The 16,423-nt window shown below is 37.7% G+C and overlaps 1 protein-coding gene and 1 pseudogene across 6 annotated transcripts in view; both read left to right on the top strand.

Annotated features, from left to right (window-relative positions):
• LOC150102890 (cilia- and flagella-associated protein 52) overlaps nt 1-16,423 on the top strand; it is a 640,784-nt gene that overhangs the window by 596,372 nt on the left and 27,989 nt on the right. The window lies entirely within an intron of this gene.
• Nucleotides 4,734-4,852, top strand: LOC150102891 (5S ribosomal RNA; annotated as a pseudogene).

Below are 16,423 nucleotides of genomic sequence, written 5' to 3'. Positions count from 1 at the left end.
GGATGAAAAGAATATCGACCGTACATGGAAAGCATTTAAACAATACTTAAATGATGCGATATCAGAATGTGTCACGAGAGTTCGAAAAATAAATGGATGTGTAAGCTTATTAAGCAAGAGATTCGTAAGAAAAGGACGATGTGGAAGGAATACCATTTGCATAAGGATGATGTCCATTATGAACATTATAAAATGCAGGCTAGAATAGTCACAACTGTTGTATGGAAAGCAAAGTCTGAGTATGAAAAGAAACCGTCTCTGTGTGTTAAAGACAATCCACAAGAATTCTATCAATATGCTGCAAGTAAAGGAAAGAATGAATATGAAAGAATATCTCTTCTAAATCCAGATGGTGTGAGGGTTATAGATGCAGAAGAGTTTGGTCAGTTAACAATTGCCCATTTACATTAAAAGCTATCAACCTGGTGAACACAACATTCAGCTCACTGTTACCTCTTCACTAGATGAAGAAACACAGGTGTTTGAGGCCTAGGTATTAGAGCTGTTGCACAAATTGGATAACAGTTCAGCAATAGGGACTGATGGAATATCAGCACGTGTTCTAAAAGAGTTTTCAGCTGAACTGGATATTCCTTTGACCAGGAAGATTCCACAGGAATGGAAGGAATGTATAGTAATTCTATTGCACAAGGGTGGTGCAAAGACCAATGTATCCAACTATCAACCAATTCGTATCTCAACAGTGGTGGTGAAGATTTTAGAAAAATTGGTTAGGACCTTCATTCAGAAATGGGTTGACAGTGAATCTCTACTTTGCAATGAACAACATGGGTTTACTAATTGAAGGTCATGTTTTAGCAACTTTCTCACATTCTATAACAATGTTACCATTGAACTAGACAACGGGAATGGACACACTATGATACTTTTGGATTTTGTGAAGGCTTTTGACAGAATACAGCATGGTAGACTGTTGCATAAATTGGAGAATCTGGGTTAGGGGGTTATAGAATATTAGCATGGATAAGAGGATGGCTGACTGACACATTAGAAAGTGGTATACGGGGGATCTGAGTCTGCAATGTTTAAGGGGAAGAGGAGGATCATCTCTAGATGATCCTCCTCTTCCAGAATATAACCATCAAATTTTTAAATCTCTCATCCAGACTCACCTTCTGGGAATGGATATCACAGATCAGTCAAATGACCACCTCCATGCTGAATTCTCCGAACACACTTGATGCCTCGTCAACATTAGCCTACGCATTCTACAATGACTTTGTCAAATAGGAAGCAGAGGAAGAGGGCCTATGCAGCTATGCAGGCCCTCTATAAAAAGTATAGAGGGCAATGTGCCAAAACCATCCTTGATGGTACTTCCCTCTCTAACTCTAGCAGACTTACATGACGATTTTGTTAGATTCTGGAGTACAGTCTTTTCTGCTTCACCTTCACACTTCCCTGATGATGACCATCCTACGATATTGAGGTCCATTCCTGCACTTCAAATATACCAGCCTGTCTCCAGCCAGGAGACCAAAGCAGCTCTTCAATCCAATTTCTCCGCCTCCGGACCTGATGGCTTTCTTGCGTCTAGGCTTCCAAAGGTGCCGCTGAAGATTCTTCAAGACTTATTGGACATTCTCCTTTTCAGTAAAGCAATACCACTATACCTATGCGCTTCAAGAACTATCTTCATTCCGAAGAAAGAAACTTCAAGATGTGCATCAGACATTAGACCTGTTACCATCTCCCCTGTGATACTTAGAGTCTATCATAAAATCTTAGTTAAACGACTTCAGCAACATATACAGCATGATTATAGAGAGAGAGTTTTTGTCCCTTCAGACGGCTGTGGTGAGAATATATATCTTCTTTCTTCTCTTCTCTCTGATTCCCGGTGCTACCTTAAGCCTCTATATATGGCGTCACTAGACCTCCAAAATGCCTTTGATAGCATCTCCCTTCCTGCTCTCCTTCGAGCGCTGTCTATTGCTAGATTTCCAGAACCCTTTCTTTCCTATGTGATGGAGCTATACTTGAGGAGCTCCATCACTATCACTACAGGATCCCATGCGACTTCTATTCCCGCAATGCAGGGTATTCGCCAAGGTGATCCTCTATCCCTCCTATTCTTTAACTGCATCATATATGAGTTTCTTCATTCTCTCTTCCTAGCCATATAGGCTACTCTCTCGGTGCTTCTTCGTTTAATGCTATGGCCTTTGCAGACAGTCTTATTCTCGTAGCCTCTACTAAGGAAGGCTTGCAGGAACTCCTTGACAGGGCAGTTGACTTTTCTCTACTCGAGGCCTTTCTATTAATGTAGAGAAGTCTTTCTCTTTAGCTCTTGTCCCCTCTGGTCGTGACAAGAAGCTTAAGGTCGAGACTATAGAGTTTTCCCTGCACGTGAGGCCGTTCCATGCTTTAACCATCCTGGATGTGTGGAGATACCTCAGTATCATGTTCACCCCCAAAGGGAAGGTCTTCTGTCCCTTCTATCCTAGAAGCTGGGATCGCTTCTTTGAGGAAAGCTCCTCTCAAGCTCCAGCAAAGACTGTTTCTACTTTCCCACTATCTCCTACCTCGCTTTTACCACAAGTTGGTTGGTGCTTGGTAGGACATATATCTTGGTACTGTCCGAATGGATAGGGCTATCTGTTCAGCTGTGAGATCATTGCTCCGACTGCTACCTGACACCCCTACTGCATATTTCCACATGAGGGTGAAGGACGGTGGGCTTGGTGTTCCATCACTTAGATGGGTGATCCCAGACCTGTCCAGAATCAAGAAATTAGAACTATCTTCTTCCGCTATCTGCAGAGAGGCTTTCTATAGCCCGTTAATACAAGAAGACTTTAGGCAGGCTAAAGGCTGGTCCCATTATCAAGGTACCTTAATTGAGTCAGCACCTGCAGAACACAAGAGATGGGCATCTCTGCTGCATGTTTCTGTAGATGGTGCTCCTTTAAAAGAGTCATATCTGGTGCAGCATGATTAAGTAAGGGATGGCAGAGACTCCTCCCTGGGTTTGAGTGTATTGACCCAGGACGAGGATCAATGCCCTGTCCACTCAAGCCCGTGCAGCTCGATGGGGTAGTGACGACTCAAACTGTAGGGGCTGGCTGCCACTACAGTGATACATTGTCTCATGTAGCCAAGTGTTGCTTCCGCACCCATGGGGTCCGTGTGCAGAGGCATGATGCCGTGGGGATCATGCCTCTGCACACGGAGAGGCATGATCCGTGTGCAGAGGCATGATCATGCCTCTGCACACGGCTCATGTGGGAGATCTGCACACGGATCTTGTGCAGATCATGTGGGAGACCGCAGTGGAACCACATTATAGGACCTCAGCAGGTTCGCATAATCCAGACTTAGTGATTAAAAGAGATGGTGATGTTTGGGTAGTTGATACCCACGTGATGGGAACAGGGTGCCCACTAGCCTATAGCCATAATAAGGCAAACTATTATAAGAATAACCAAGATCTAGTTAGTAAGATACGGGAGGAGCATGGGGCAACTCTGGAGTTTACCACAATCTCTTTACATGGCATATGGAGTGTAGATAGCTATAAGGACTTAAAACAGCTTGGGCTTACACAGAAGGATATAAAAGTTCTTTCCTTGAGGGCCCTACAGTGCACACTGGTGGCATGGCATTGCCACAAGAGAATGACTATGATGATAACTAGAACAGGCATAGGGTAAAACACATGTAAAGGCTTAGGCCTATATCAAGTCTGGATGTGATGTAAGGATAGTACTGCCCATAACCAGTACAAAGATTAATAAAAAATAAAATAAATAAATAAAAATAACAAGTGGTGTACCACTAGGATCAGTACTTGGTCCACACTATTATTCGATCTGTACATTAATGATATTGGGAAGGTTTGACAAGCGACATACAGCTATTTGCTGATGATGCAAAGATAGGTAGGGTAATCAGGAATGCTGCAGATAGTCTTTGCAGAATGATTTGAAGGGGCTGGAATTGTGGGCATGGGAAAACAGGTGTCAGTTCAATGTCAGTAAATGTACTCATTCACTTCAGCATGATTAGATATCCAATGTTGTATTATATTGGTGGGATTAGGCCAGAAGAAACTGATGAGGCTAGGATCTTGGAGTGTTAATAGATAGGAAGTTGAAGTTCAGGGACCATGTGGCAAAGATTGCAAATACAACTCAAAAGATAATTGCAACTGAAACGAACGTTCACATGTAAAGATAAGAATGTTATTTTGCCTCTTTACAAGGCCTTGATAATGAGTACAAAGGAGAGTGTTAAAAAATGATATCAGGATTGTGGAATACTGATTATGAAGACAGACTGAGAATTTGTAGACTGCAGACACTAGCAAACAGGAGAAAGTGGGGTGATATAATTGAGACTTACAAACTTCTAAAAGGGTCATACAGGATTTCAATTGATGGAATTTTTCAATTTATGGCGGGTGGGGAAAGAATGAGAGGGCATCCTTGGAAGCTGAGAATGAAGGCTGCCAAGAAGGGTATGAGGGCTAGATTTTTCTCTCAGAGGGTGGTGCGTGATTACAATGGATTACCTTTGGATGTTGTGAGTGCAAGCAGTATGAATGAATTCAAGAATAAGTATGATAGCTGGTGTGTGTAGCATGTGCCCTCCCTCGAGGTCTCGCTTAATAATAATAATAATAAATCTTTGAAAATAAAATCTTCAGAATAATCCTTGGACCTTTAAAAGATACCACAACAGATGAACGGAGAAGAAGACATAATCAAGAACTTGGCAGCCAGATCGGTTTGAATGCACCAGTTCTCATCTGATCACTGAAGTTAAGCAAACCTGAGCCCAGCTAGTACTTGGGAGGGTAGCCACCTGGAAACCCTGGGTGCTGTTCACATTAATTAGCTGGCCTGGTTGGCCAAGTGGTTAGCATATCTGCTCTCCAGCCAAAAGGCTGCAGGTTCAAATCTCGCCATTGGCATGGATGTTTCTTTTTGTCTGTGAAAATACTAATGGTAGTAGATGGCATTGGTGTAGATGATGACAGTGGTTGGTGGATTGAGTGGTGGAGAGTAGGTACCCCGAGTCTTTGGACTCCTTGGAGGTCTCACATAATAAATTTCGTGCTGGCCTGGTTGGTGTATCCACTCTCCCAGCCAAAAAGTTTCGGGTTCGAATACCACTGTGGTCATGGATGTTTTTGATTGTCTGTGAAAATACTAGTGGTGGTCGGTGATAGATGCCGTTGGCATTGATGATGATGATGGTAGTTGCAGTTAGTTGTAGTTGGTGGAGATGCAGAGTTGTGGAGTAGGTGCCCTCCCTCGATGTGTCTTTGGACTCCCTGGAGTTGTCATATATTAATAATAATAAAGAACTCTATAAAATCCATAGATCCCCACTTCTATCCGATGAAATCATATCTTGCAGACATGATTTAGATATGCAGAAAGAATGGGTGAGTAGATAATGGCTAAACAAGCATTCAAGGTGAGGCAACATTGGGAAGAATATATCCAAAAAACACTTTTTTGGATATTTTCTCATCCTTATTTTGCTTCAGTGTAAAAGCAAAAAAATCTTCTGAGTTGGGAATCTTGGACTGGAAGACTCAAAACAGAAAAGAGTGAAAGAAATTGAAACTTATTGCAAAGAATCTTAGAGATTGAGGATGAAGAAAGAAAGAAATGAAAAGAAATTCCTATGTCATAGTGTCTTTGTGACTGGACTACTTGCCTACAGAGAACAGTTGACTTCATTATAAAATATGCAATATTTTATAATGCATTATGGTAATAGTATTTAAACTAGTTTTGACCTTCATAGAGTTCTCATCCCAGTCGTAGTTGGAAGTTTTTCCACTAGGTTATACTATAAATTAGAGATGCCAATAATTTGTATTCTTGGTTTAATCCTTTATCCAAGTAAGCAAACAAAGTTTGCACCAAAATGAAACTATTTTCAGGTCTGGGCAACTCGTATATAGAAGCTAATGAATTCGTATCCCTTCCCTCAGTATCCCATAATGTAAAGCACATATCCTTATGGGCATGTGTAATGTTATGGATTATGGGAAGGGTCACTACCCAGACTGGTTTTGACCTTTATTGAGATTAAAAAGTAAATGGGTACAAGAGAGCCTGATAGTATTAAGAAAAAGTAAAGACAGATAGATAGATAGATACTATGAGAGAGAGAAAAGCCTCAGCTTCTTTTATATCATCATATAGCCAAAGGACATCAGTTTTCCTTTTCACCAATCTCATATAGATGAACGACCAAAAGCCTAGTTGAAACTAAAGCGGAAAGATGACCGATACCTGGGTGGTTATCCTTATCTGAGTTAACCACCTTGAGTTGGCCTTCTCTGCCTGGGGTTGCTCTCCGGTCATCCCTGCAATTGACTATAGGACCACATTGAATTAAGGTGATGGAACTATTTAAAAAAGCCTCTCATAGCAAGAATAGACAGAATTTTATTCTCCCCTGGTGAATATTGCATAATGTGGGTGGTCTACGCCACCTAGTCAAATATTTAATATCTCCTAGAATGCTTCTTTCTAAGTATACAAAAATCGTCTGACTGAACAATAAAATTTCCACAGTACAATATTGTAAAGTATTTATATGTAATATTGCTGGTTTTCAAATCCATGTTTCTTTCTAACCTTCAATAAGTCATATTTTAATTCATTAATTATAAAAATCAAGATTCTCTTCACATTGCTGACAGGTGGTGGGTATTGCAAAAAAAAATAACTTGTTCTGTTGTAAGTAATGGAATGCCCAACAGATTACATAATCTGTACAAAATATGCAGGGCAAGAGAGCAACTGTGGAATGCACATTCTACTGTTTCCAATTGGTAACAGATGTCGCAGATTGGGTCTCCAATGTTAAAGTACCTCCATTTGATGGTATTGACTGGAAGGCAACCATATGCAATTCTCCAAGCAAGATCCATCCTATTAGGGTATCCTTGGAACTTCAATAAGTTATGAAATAAAGTGTTGTTTTCAGTACCCAACTGTGGAAATTCATGGCAAAAGAGAATAAAGATTTCTTTATATCAAATTTCCTTATATTTGATCAGGAAATTTGATATAAAGTCTTTTGTTGGAAAGAATGTCAGGCATTGACATTATTTTGATGGAAAGAATGTCAATGCCTGAGTGTTGTAGCAGTCTTAGAATTAAGCACAGAGTGTTGTAGTATTCAGGAACAATCTCAGCTTTTGGACTGTTTAAAATCATCTACTCCAAACAGGGAAAGATGAAAACCCAGATAATACTGGAGAAGGACTGCACATGTGTGATTGGTCTGCAATATTTTGTGGATTTTTGAAGCTGTATTGTTTAAATAGCATAATTTTAAGACTGGAAGCCCAAATTCTCCATGCATCTTTGATAGTTGAAGAAATTCCTTTTTAACTTCTTGGTATCGGCTAAACCAAAAATATTGCACAGGCTTACTATATAATTGCTTTTCTTCAGCTTCTGTGAGGTCTAATGTTTATTATGTACAACTGAGCAGGAAATATTATGGTTTTGAGTACTATGGTTATAGAAGAAAAAAAAAGTGGCCCTATTTTTCGGTCTTCTAAGGAGGTTTCAAAGTTCTTGTATATAAGTTCTTGAACTGGTAATATTGGGTAAGTGTAGAAGGGAAATCCAAGTATAATGAGGGGTTCTCGCTTAGGGGTTAGTTCAAAAGGAATGCATCCAAGAACCCACTTTCCAAAAACTTTAAATTTTGTTACTTAAGTATAAATAAAGAGCTAATAAGCTTCAATTTAAATAATTTAAATTTTGTCTTTTCTGAATTAGTAGTTAATCTACTGATCTTGCTAATTTGTTTCAAAATACCAAAAAGATATATACAGAATCATTATCAAAGTGCCCACTACATCGTCGGCATATGCTAATCCCTTATTTTCCTTCATAGTTGAAGGAACTGTTATTCCTCACACAGCATGTGTATTGTCGGCTTCCTGTAAGAAAGGTTCAAGAACCAGTGCAAAGAGCAATGGACTAAAAGCCTTGCTCTTTGAATTTTAACCTGGTCTGACAAGAACTCATTAACTAGGAAGCAGGTAGTTGAATTGGCATAGGCTCCTTTGATAACAGATAGCAGCTTTTTACCTACATCAATTGCTGTGGAACAGAAAGGGATGCTGGATATTATCAAATGCTTGAGTAAGGTCTACTGATACACTGCCATCAACTGCTTTTTCATATTAACTAAGTAGATTAGATCATTTAGCAGAAACAGATTAAATTCTACTGCTTGGCCTGGAACTCCATACACCTGTGTGCTTTTAATTATATATCTCATTCCCACTTTGAGCCTGTTTGATAATGTGGAAATGAGATATATAATTAAAAGCACACAGGTTAGAGGTCTAGAAAGAGGTCTCCAGCTACTGATCAAGGTGTGATCTCTATTAGGTTTCGGAATGAGGATGGTATGGCTGTCTACAAATTTACTTGGTACGTATTCTGACGAGAGAAAAGAATTAAATAGTATAACTAGAAAAAATAAAATCCCAGGCTTCATGATAAAGTTCTATCCCTAGGCCATCAGGTCCTGGGGATTTTCTTGCCTGGCATTCTTTATGGTCTGTGGTAACTTCGGATGCTTTAATGGGTCCGTCAAGCCCATGTTGTATCGAGTCTGTTGAAGAGCTTCTAGATATGACCGTGGGCCTGTAGAACTGCTTTTGCAATCTGTTGAACTCTGATGGAGTAGAGCTTTTCATAGGATTATTGTAAATTTTCTGTAGAGCAGTGGCATTTCCTGGGAAAGAATAGATAAGGGCAGGGGTCAGTTCAACTACTGGACAGTTCTTGCATATTTCATAGCTTCTAGTACCGTCCAGATGAATTTTCATGCCTTTAAAATGTTCTGTCCTAGGTCTGGTGATGATTATGGTTTTTTCTCTATCTTCATTAATGTTGCTGATTTCATTCTTCTTCTTGATAGTTTGTTTTACCAATTTTTGCAACAGAGTTAGCATCAGTTAGTGATAGTGGGTGTAAATTTTGAGGTAAATGTCTTGCTTCTTTGGCTAGTCTGTCTGCTCTCTCATTTCCTTCACACAGCATGTTACTTAAGTATAAATATTTACATTAAATAGAGAGATAAAACTTGAGAGCTGCTTGTATAGCTGTTAATTTACAAGTGAAGTTTAAAGCTATTTTGCCAGCTGTGGTTTTGATTTGTTTCATTTACCTCCAGATAGAGTTAGAAAAACTCCTGCTCCTCCTTGGTTGAATGCTTCATCAGATGATCCATCAGTATAGGCAATGATATGGTTTAAATTATTTAAGTCATGTATGGTGTCGCATCCTTTTTTTTTATTTTCTTCTGAATCCTTTTTTGAACAAGGTTCGAGGAGATTTAAGTTAATCATTGTGTTTTTTGATGGTATAGTGGAAAAGAATGGCTCTTTGCTTATTTCAATGGACAAGTGCTCTAAGTCAATTTCATGATCATATTGTAAAGTCGATCTCTTTAGTCTAGATTTTTCTATCCAGGCATCGAAAGTCCTAAGAGAGATGTGATTTTTTCAGAGATGATTTTTGAGAGTTTCTTCTGTCTTCTAGTATGTGAAGCCTACACTCTTGTGGATGAGACTGCACCTATACTAATTTTTGCTGCTCTGGATTGTACTCTGTCAAATTTTTCTTTTCAGCTAATAGAAGCTAGAGCCCAGATTGAAGAGCATATTCCATAGTGAGTCGTATGAGTGCTATATATATGTAGTTTTGAGTGTCTTTGGTTTTGCACCCTGCTTTGTTCCACAAAGCCTTTTGATGATATTAAGCTTTTTAAGAGCTTTATTAGATATATTTGTCATATGAGTTGTAAATCTCAGTTCAGTATAGGGTTAGGCTTAAGTATTTTTGATATTATATATTTTGATTTGGGGATTTAATTGTGTCTATTTTTTCTGACAGTTTATAAGATACTCAGTTTTGCTTTTTCCAAGTTCCTTTGCCCATCTTTCTAAGCCTTTTATTGATTTATTTGGACTTTTTCAGATTGTTGAGGATTACTGCTTGTGTGCCAGATTGCTATATCATATGCATAGCATGCTATTTTTGTGTCATTTGTTATGTGAGGATGAATATTGTTCATATAGATGAGAAATAGGAGTGGACTTAAAACAGAACCTTGTGGGACTCCAGTCCGAGTTCGATGTACGTTGGAATAAATTCCATTAACTTTTACTTCCATTTTTCTTCCTTCGATCTGAAATCCAGATGAATGCATTCCCCCATATTCCAGTATTGTATGAAATTTTTATCAACTTTTATCTCCAAATGCAATCGAAAGTAGCTATAAGATTCAAGAAAATTGCTGTTGTCTTCTTTGGTGGTTTTTCTTGAAAGCTACTGTACATCCACAGATGTGAGACCCTTCAGCACTTCTGTGCATGTCAGAAGAAGGAGAATCCATTCCAATAATAGGGTAATCAATCCATCTTGTGGGATGAGTTGTTTATTATTATGCATTGGAAAATTAACTTTTCTTTTATGAACGCTGTAGTTTTTAAAGTGGTAACTATTTCACTTGTATAACAGTCGGAAAATTTTATGTATAAAGCACCTGATTTCATGTGTTATTGACCAATTCGCACATCCTTTATTCTTGGCAATCTGCCAAACTCAGTTCTATGAAGTTTGGGCATACTATATCTATGATTGATTGGCAAAGATAAAATAATTGATCTTCTGTACTCTGTTGAGACCTGTATGCAGTTTGGTAGAAGTTAATCTTGTTAGTTTCTAAGAGCCAATTCATAAGTCTAGTGTGTATTATTCTTTTATTTAGTTTACAGAGAGTACTGGTCAAAGCTTTGGTCTATAGCTTTTAAAGTCCCTAGGGTTTTTGTTAGGTTTTAGTAAGGGTATATTGACTGATATTTTCCAGATTTTTGGCAGTTTACCTGTATTCCAGGAAGTGTTAAATATCTGCAGAAGGCAGTTTTTGGTTATTTCTCCCATGTTTTTAATCATATGTCCAAAGATAAGATCAATTCCAGGCAATTTGTCAGGATCAAGCTGATCTTTGATATTAATCTTCAAGAGTTATAATTTCCAACATTACCATTGTTTTCAAACAGATTTTTGTAGTGTTTTTGAAAGGAGTTAAAGATGTCTTGAGTGGTGGACATGTCTTCACTATCAATGCAGATTTGAGTGATAGTTCTTCCTTTGCAGAATTTAGTGAATTGTCTGTTGAAGAATGCAGCAGACAGGCTATCTGCTGTATTCTTATTTTAAAATTTCTTTCTTTCTAGTTCTGTCTCTATGTTAATATTTCTAATGATGTTACTACATTCTATACCATTCTGTTGGTTTGTTATGAACCAACTTCTCTCTTTATACAGGTCTTTCAACTTTCTTCTTTTGAGGAAAGCCTGTTACTTTCACCATTCAATCATATGCTGTTTTACTGCTTGTTTGAATTTTAACCACATATCCCAATTCCAGGTAACATTATTCAATTTGAACAGAGGGATAAAGAGCATAAACATTTATAAATTTTATTATAAACCCACAGTATTTCCAGTCTATTGTTAAGATTCTTCCTTCTGCATCCCTTTGGATATTACAGAATGACCCAAGGATGGGGGGGAGAAGAATAAGCACTCCTACTTCAGCCATGTTAGATCTTCCAAAGCTCCAATAAAAGAGAAGTGAAGTCTCATCAGTGGGAGCAAGACCCAGAGGTGATACCATGGTTGAAGTAATGCTTAAGTCATATTTCCATATGCGAGTAACCAATAGATGTCACATCTTATTGTTAAAATACTCTGGATTAGAGATAGTTGTTGGAAGTTTTACCAACAACTATCTCTAATCTATAACTATAACTAGTTATTGGTTATACTGTCGGCTCCTTATGAGACAAGATCTTATAAAGGTTCTTTGCATCCTAGACAGGATGCAAACCCATGTCTATCAAACCAACAAGTAGTATTACCAGCTGAGCTAAGAGAGCTCCTCAGAATGGAGGGATATATGCCAATACATATGAGACTTTGAGACGAAATAGTGTAAAGTTGAAATGAATAGATTAGTATATCTAATAATCAGTTGTTAGAAACCTGAAAATATAGAGGAATATGATTATGAAATGCTCACCACTTCATCTTGAGGCAGGATATAAATGAATATTGAAAATAAAAATATGTACAAATGTTTTAAAATGAATGAAAGTATTGCAATTTTCAGGTGTGAACTGTACACTGACATATGCAAGTGTCATTGGAGAAAGATAATGAAAGTGTTTGAAAACAAAAACTACACCTTGGAGGTCCAGTAACAAATCTGAAGAAAATAATGATTGTATAGTGCCTCCATAGTGCAATTGGAAGAATGAGAGTGCATTGGGCCCTTTGATTGGAAAAGGCCTAAGTTCGATTCTTGTCATGATGAGAGGAATCTTTATATGGACTTTTTCAATTGCAGGTGAGTTAGCAAATCTCATACGGGTTTTAAATCCTGTGTACCAGCAAATTGGCCATGAGAACAAACGCAATTTACAAACAAAAATTACTGTTGTTGTCGGTGATGATGAGTGGTCGTTGGTAGTAGTGTCATTGTGTGTACTTGGAGAATTAAGTAGTAAGGGAGACAGTGAGATTTATGTGACAGAGTGGAGTAGGAGTGCCCTCCCACGATGAGTCCTTGGACTTCTTGGAGATGTCACATATTATTAATAATAATAATGAGATGCCAAGATCGTTCCAAAAGTTTGATGCAAGCATGGTACAGGAAGAGGTTATGAGCATGTGTATGAGAAAGTGAGAGATAATTAGAAATACCTCTAACATTGACTGTTTAATTTGAGTGTCATTGCTGGATCTTGAAATAATAATGGCAAGAGAAGAAAAACAGTCCTCAGGACAAGGTTTCTTTTGATCTCAGGAAAAAAATATATTGAGCTAGAATAGATAAAAACAGAGAACGGCATGAACTGGTAAAGGAAAGGTTGTATCTGGTAATCTTTTCACATTTTTTGCAATAAATGTAACACCCAATTTCTTGTTTAGTAAATAAACAGGAAGCACCATATATTACTGGATTTTGCAAAAATATCTGACGAAATACCACAAGGAAGATCACTGTATCAACTGGAACAGATGGGGACGAAGAATATGCTGGCAGAGAGAGATAAGAAAGTGGTATATAGAGGCATAAGAATACAGGTGGCTAGTGGTGTATCGCACAAGTGGTCACTGTTGCAATTTCTTTGCTTGAGGGGAAAAAAACCCACAATACCTCTCTTTCTTTTTAATACTGGAACTTTAAAATTCGATAAGTATAATATTAAAATTTCAATTGGGTTTGATTAGTAAAAAGGTGGAACGGAATATTTATGAAATCAGTTACTTTACTTTGATATGCAGTGCAAGACAGAATCATGTCTTGCATGTGAAAATGATTTATTTCTAAAAGGGAAGTATCAGTGAACAAGAACTTCTGTTGGGAAGAGAAGAAGAGATAAGGGGGGGGGGGGGGGGGGGGAAAGACCCGAAAATAAATAAGAGGGAATCTTACAGTTTACCCACAGTAATAAAAACTTTAAAATAAACGCATTTGTGATATTTATTTTAGTGTATCCTTTATTACAGGTTTTTAAAACATAAAAGAAAAGATTTTGTGCTTATGAATAGTGAAAGGCTTTCCAGAGAAGATAAAGGAATTTGGATTGATCTTAGCATTTTTTTTTTTAATATGTTTAAAGGAATTCTGACAATGATTGGTGTATGTTTAATGTAATGATGCCATTTTCAGGGCATGTAAAACTTCAGAGATCAGATAAGGAGGATGTTTTATCTCTAAATGTTACAATATGCAAAAACAGTAGATACAGTTTTACTAAAAGTAAACAAAAGATATTTTGTACTGAAACAGCAGCACATCATCAGTATAGGTAAACAGACAATTATATATATAAAGTAAATATACTTAGTTTAATCCTTTATCCAAGTGTAAGCAAACAAGTTTGCGTCTGAACTATTTTCAGGACTGGGGCATCTTGCAGATAGAAGCTTATGACTTCACATCACTTTCCTTAGTATTCCATAATGCAAAGCGCATATCCTTATGGGTATGTATAATGCTATGCATTATAGAAAGGGTCACTACCCAGACTGGTTTCAACCTTTATTTGAGGTCTCATCATTGGGAGCCAGACCTAGAGATGATACCAAGGTTGAAGTGATGCAGAACTCATATTTTCATATGCATATGTAATATGAAATTTCATAATAAAGAAAATGTATATGAAAATGTATATGAAAATGTATATGAAATTATACATACCTGTAAGGATATGTGCTTTGCATTATGAGATACTAAGGCAAGTGATGTGAAGTCATAAGCTTCTATCTACGAGTTGCCCCAGTCCTGAAAATAGTTCAGGCACAAACGTGTCTGCTTACACATGGATAAAGGATTAAAGCAAGTATATAATTTCTTGGGATCTTTAATTTATAGTATAACCAAGTGGAAAAACTTCCAACATCTATTCATATATGTGTATATATAAAGTGTTGTACATAATTTATTTTTGCACTCAGCAATGGCAGCCACCTTTGCAAAGTCTAGTAGTGTCTTATTTCTTTTACCTAATTCAGCCAATCAGAAAGTGATCATATTACTAAGGCAAGACCTTCCTCTTCACAAAATCATGCTACTTCTCCATAGAGATCATATTTCATCTGCCCACTCCTGTATTTTGGCCTTAACCATCACCTTGAGATTGACATGTTTGTAATTCTCTCTCTCTCTCTCTTGGAGTATCCCCTTATCTTGTCTTCCTTCATTTCTTTGGGATTCTGTCATATGAGGTTTAAGTTAAATAGCCTGTTCAGAGACACCGGTAGTTCTCTCTCACTTTTCAGAATAATGGACAGATTATCCCAGAGCCATTTCTTTTTTGTATTGTTCATGAACTTATGTTTCTTTTTATTCCACCCACCAGATTTTAATCCTATAATGTAAAAGTTAGATAATCTGAAAATCCTGTTCAGCCACCAATAAGCAAGGTAGTGTCCCATACTAGGCAGTGAAATTAATGCATATGCCTCTTAAAGACATTTAGAAAGCTCCATTCACATGGTGGAATCCAAATATACTAATCAGAATTGGCACAGATTACATCAAAGTTTTTTTAATATTCTAAACCAGGGCTGTCCAGCCTTAGGTAATCCGAGGGCTGCATCACAATGCATATCTAATAATTAGGTTAGCAGTGACACAACCTCAATAGCTGAACAAACAAACAACACTAATCGCGCGCTCCCGTTCCCCATGAGCACCCGGAGCATGCGTGTTGGAACAAAACAGTGTAAGAATGCTTCTTTGACACATCTAATATTTGAAAAACACATGGGTATATAGTGATGTAAAGACACCAGATAAAATTACCAACATCAAGATTATCGATTAGTGATGAAATTAAAATATCTAATATGCATGTAATTCAAATTATTTTATTTTTTCCTCGTGAAAATCAAAATTCACAGACGGGCCGCACAAAATCACACCATGGCCTGCATCCAGCCAGTGCTTTGGACAGCCCTCTTCTAAACCATTGCTTCATTTATCTGCCTCTAATCTCGCACTGGTCCCAATACGTCAGTCATTACATCCTTCCTGATGATGCACATCCTCACAAAGTGATTACGGAGTAATTCTCTTTCCATTTATTCTCAGTAATTCTGCTGCTATCATTTCCTTACTGTTTGCATTCACTTGAGTCATCCTCAAAAAACATTATTCCTTTTGCTTTCTATTTCTATATATACTAAAATAGCTTTTTTTGGATTTTTTTTTTTTTCCCCGGTAACTGTGCCTTCTATATCATGTCGATCGTCCTTCTCACCAGTGCTTTATTTGTGAACTTACAATGTTTCTTTATATATATTCATTTCACAACATTTACCAATTACATATTTGGTTTAATCCTTTATCCAAGTGTAAGCAAACAAGGTTTGCGCCTGAAATATTTTCAGGATGGGCAACTCATGGTAAAGGTGGTATAAGTTCTGATCACTTGCCTTAGTATCTCCCATAATGCAAAGCACATCTCCTTGCAGACATGTATGATGGGAAGGGCCACTACCCAGACCGGTTTTGACCTTTATTGAGGTCTTGTCAGTGGGAGCTAGACCCAGAGGTGGTGATACTAAGATTATATCACGTTTACCACAAGTTGTCCCAGTCCTGAAAATATTTCAGGCACAAACTTTGTTTGCTTACACTTGGATAAAGGATTAAACCAAATATGTAATTGGTAGCATAGCCAAGTGAAAAAACTTCCATCAACTATCTCTAATCCAAAGAATTTTAATAATAAGGTGTTGGCACCTTTTGGCAACTGGTATATGGTGATATGACTTTTGCATTTCCATCTTAGTATCGCCACCTCTGGGTCTAGTTCCCACTGA

The sequence above is a fragment of the Typopeltis vanoorti genome, chromosome 9, assembly GCF_054136105.1.
Source record: "Typopeltis vanoorti isolate ZY-2024b chromosome 9, IOZ_Tvanoo_1.0, whole genome shotgun sequence".
In the NCBI taxonomy this organism is placed as follows: Eukaryota; Metazoa; Arthropoda; class Arachnida; order Uropygi; family Thelyphonidae; genus Typopeltis; species Typopeltis vanoorti.
Note: the sequence above shows the minus strand (reverse complement) of the source record. Positions and strands in the feature narration are given on the sequence as shown.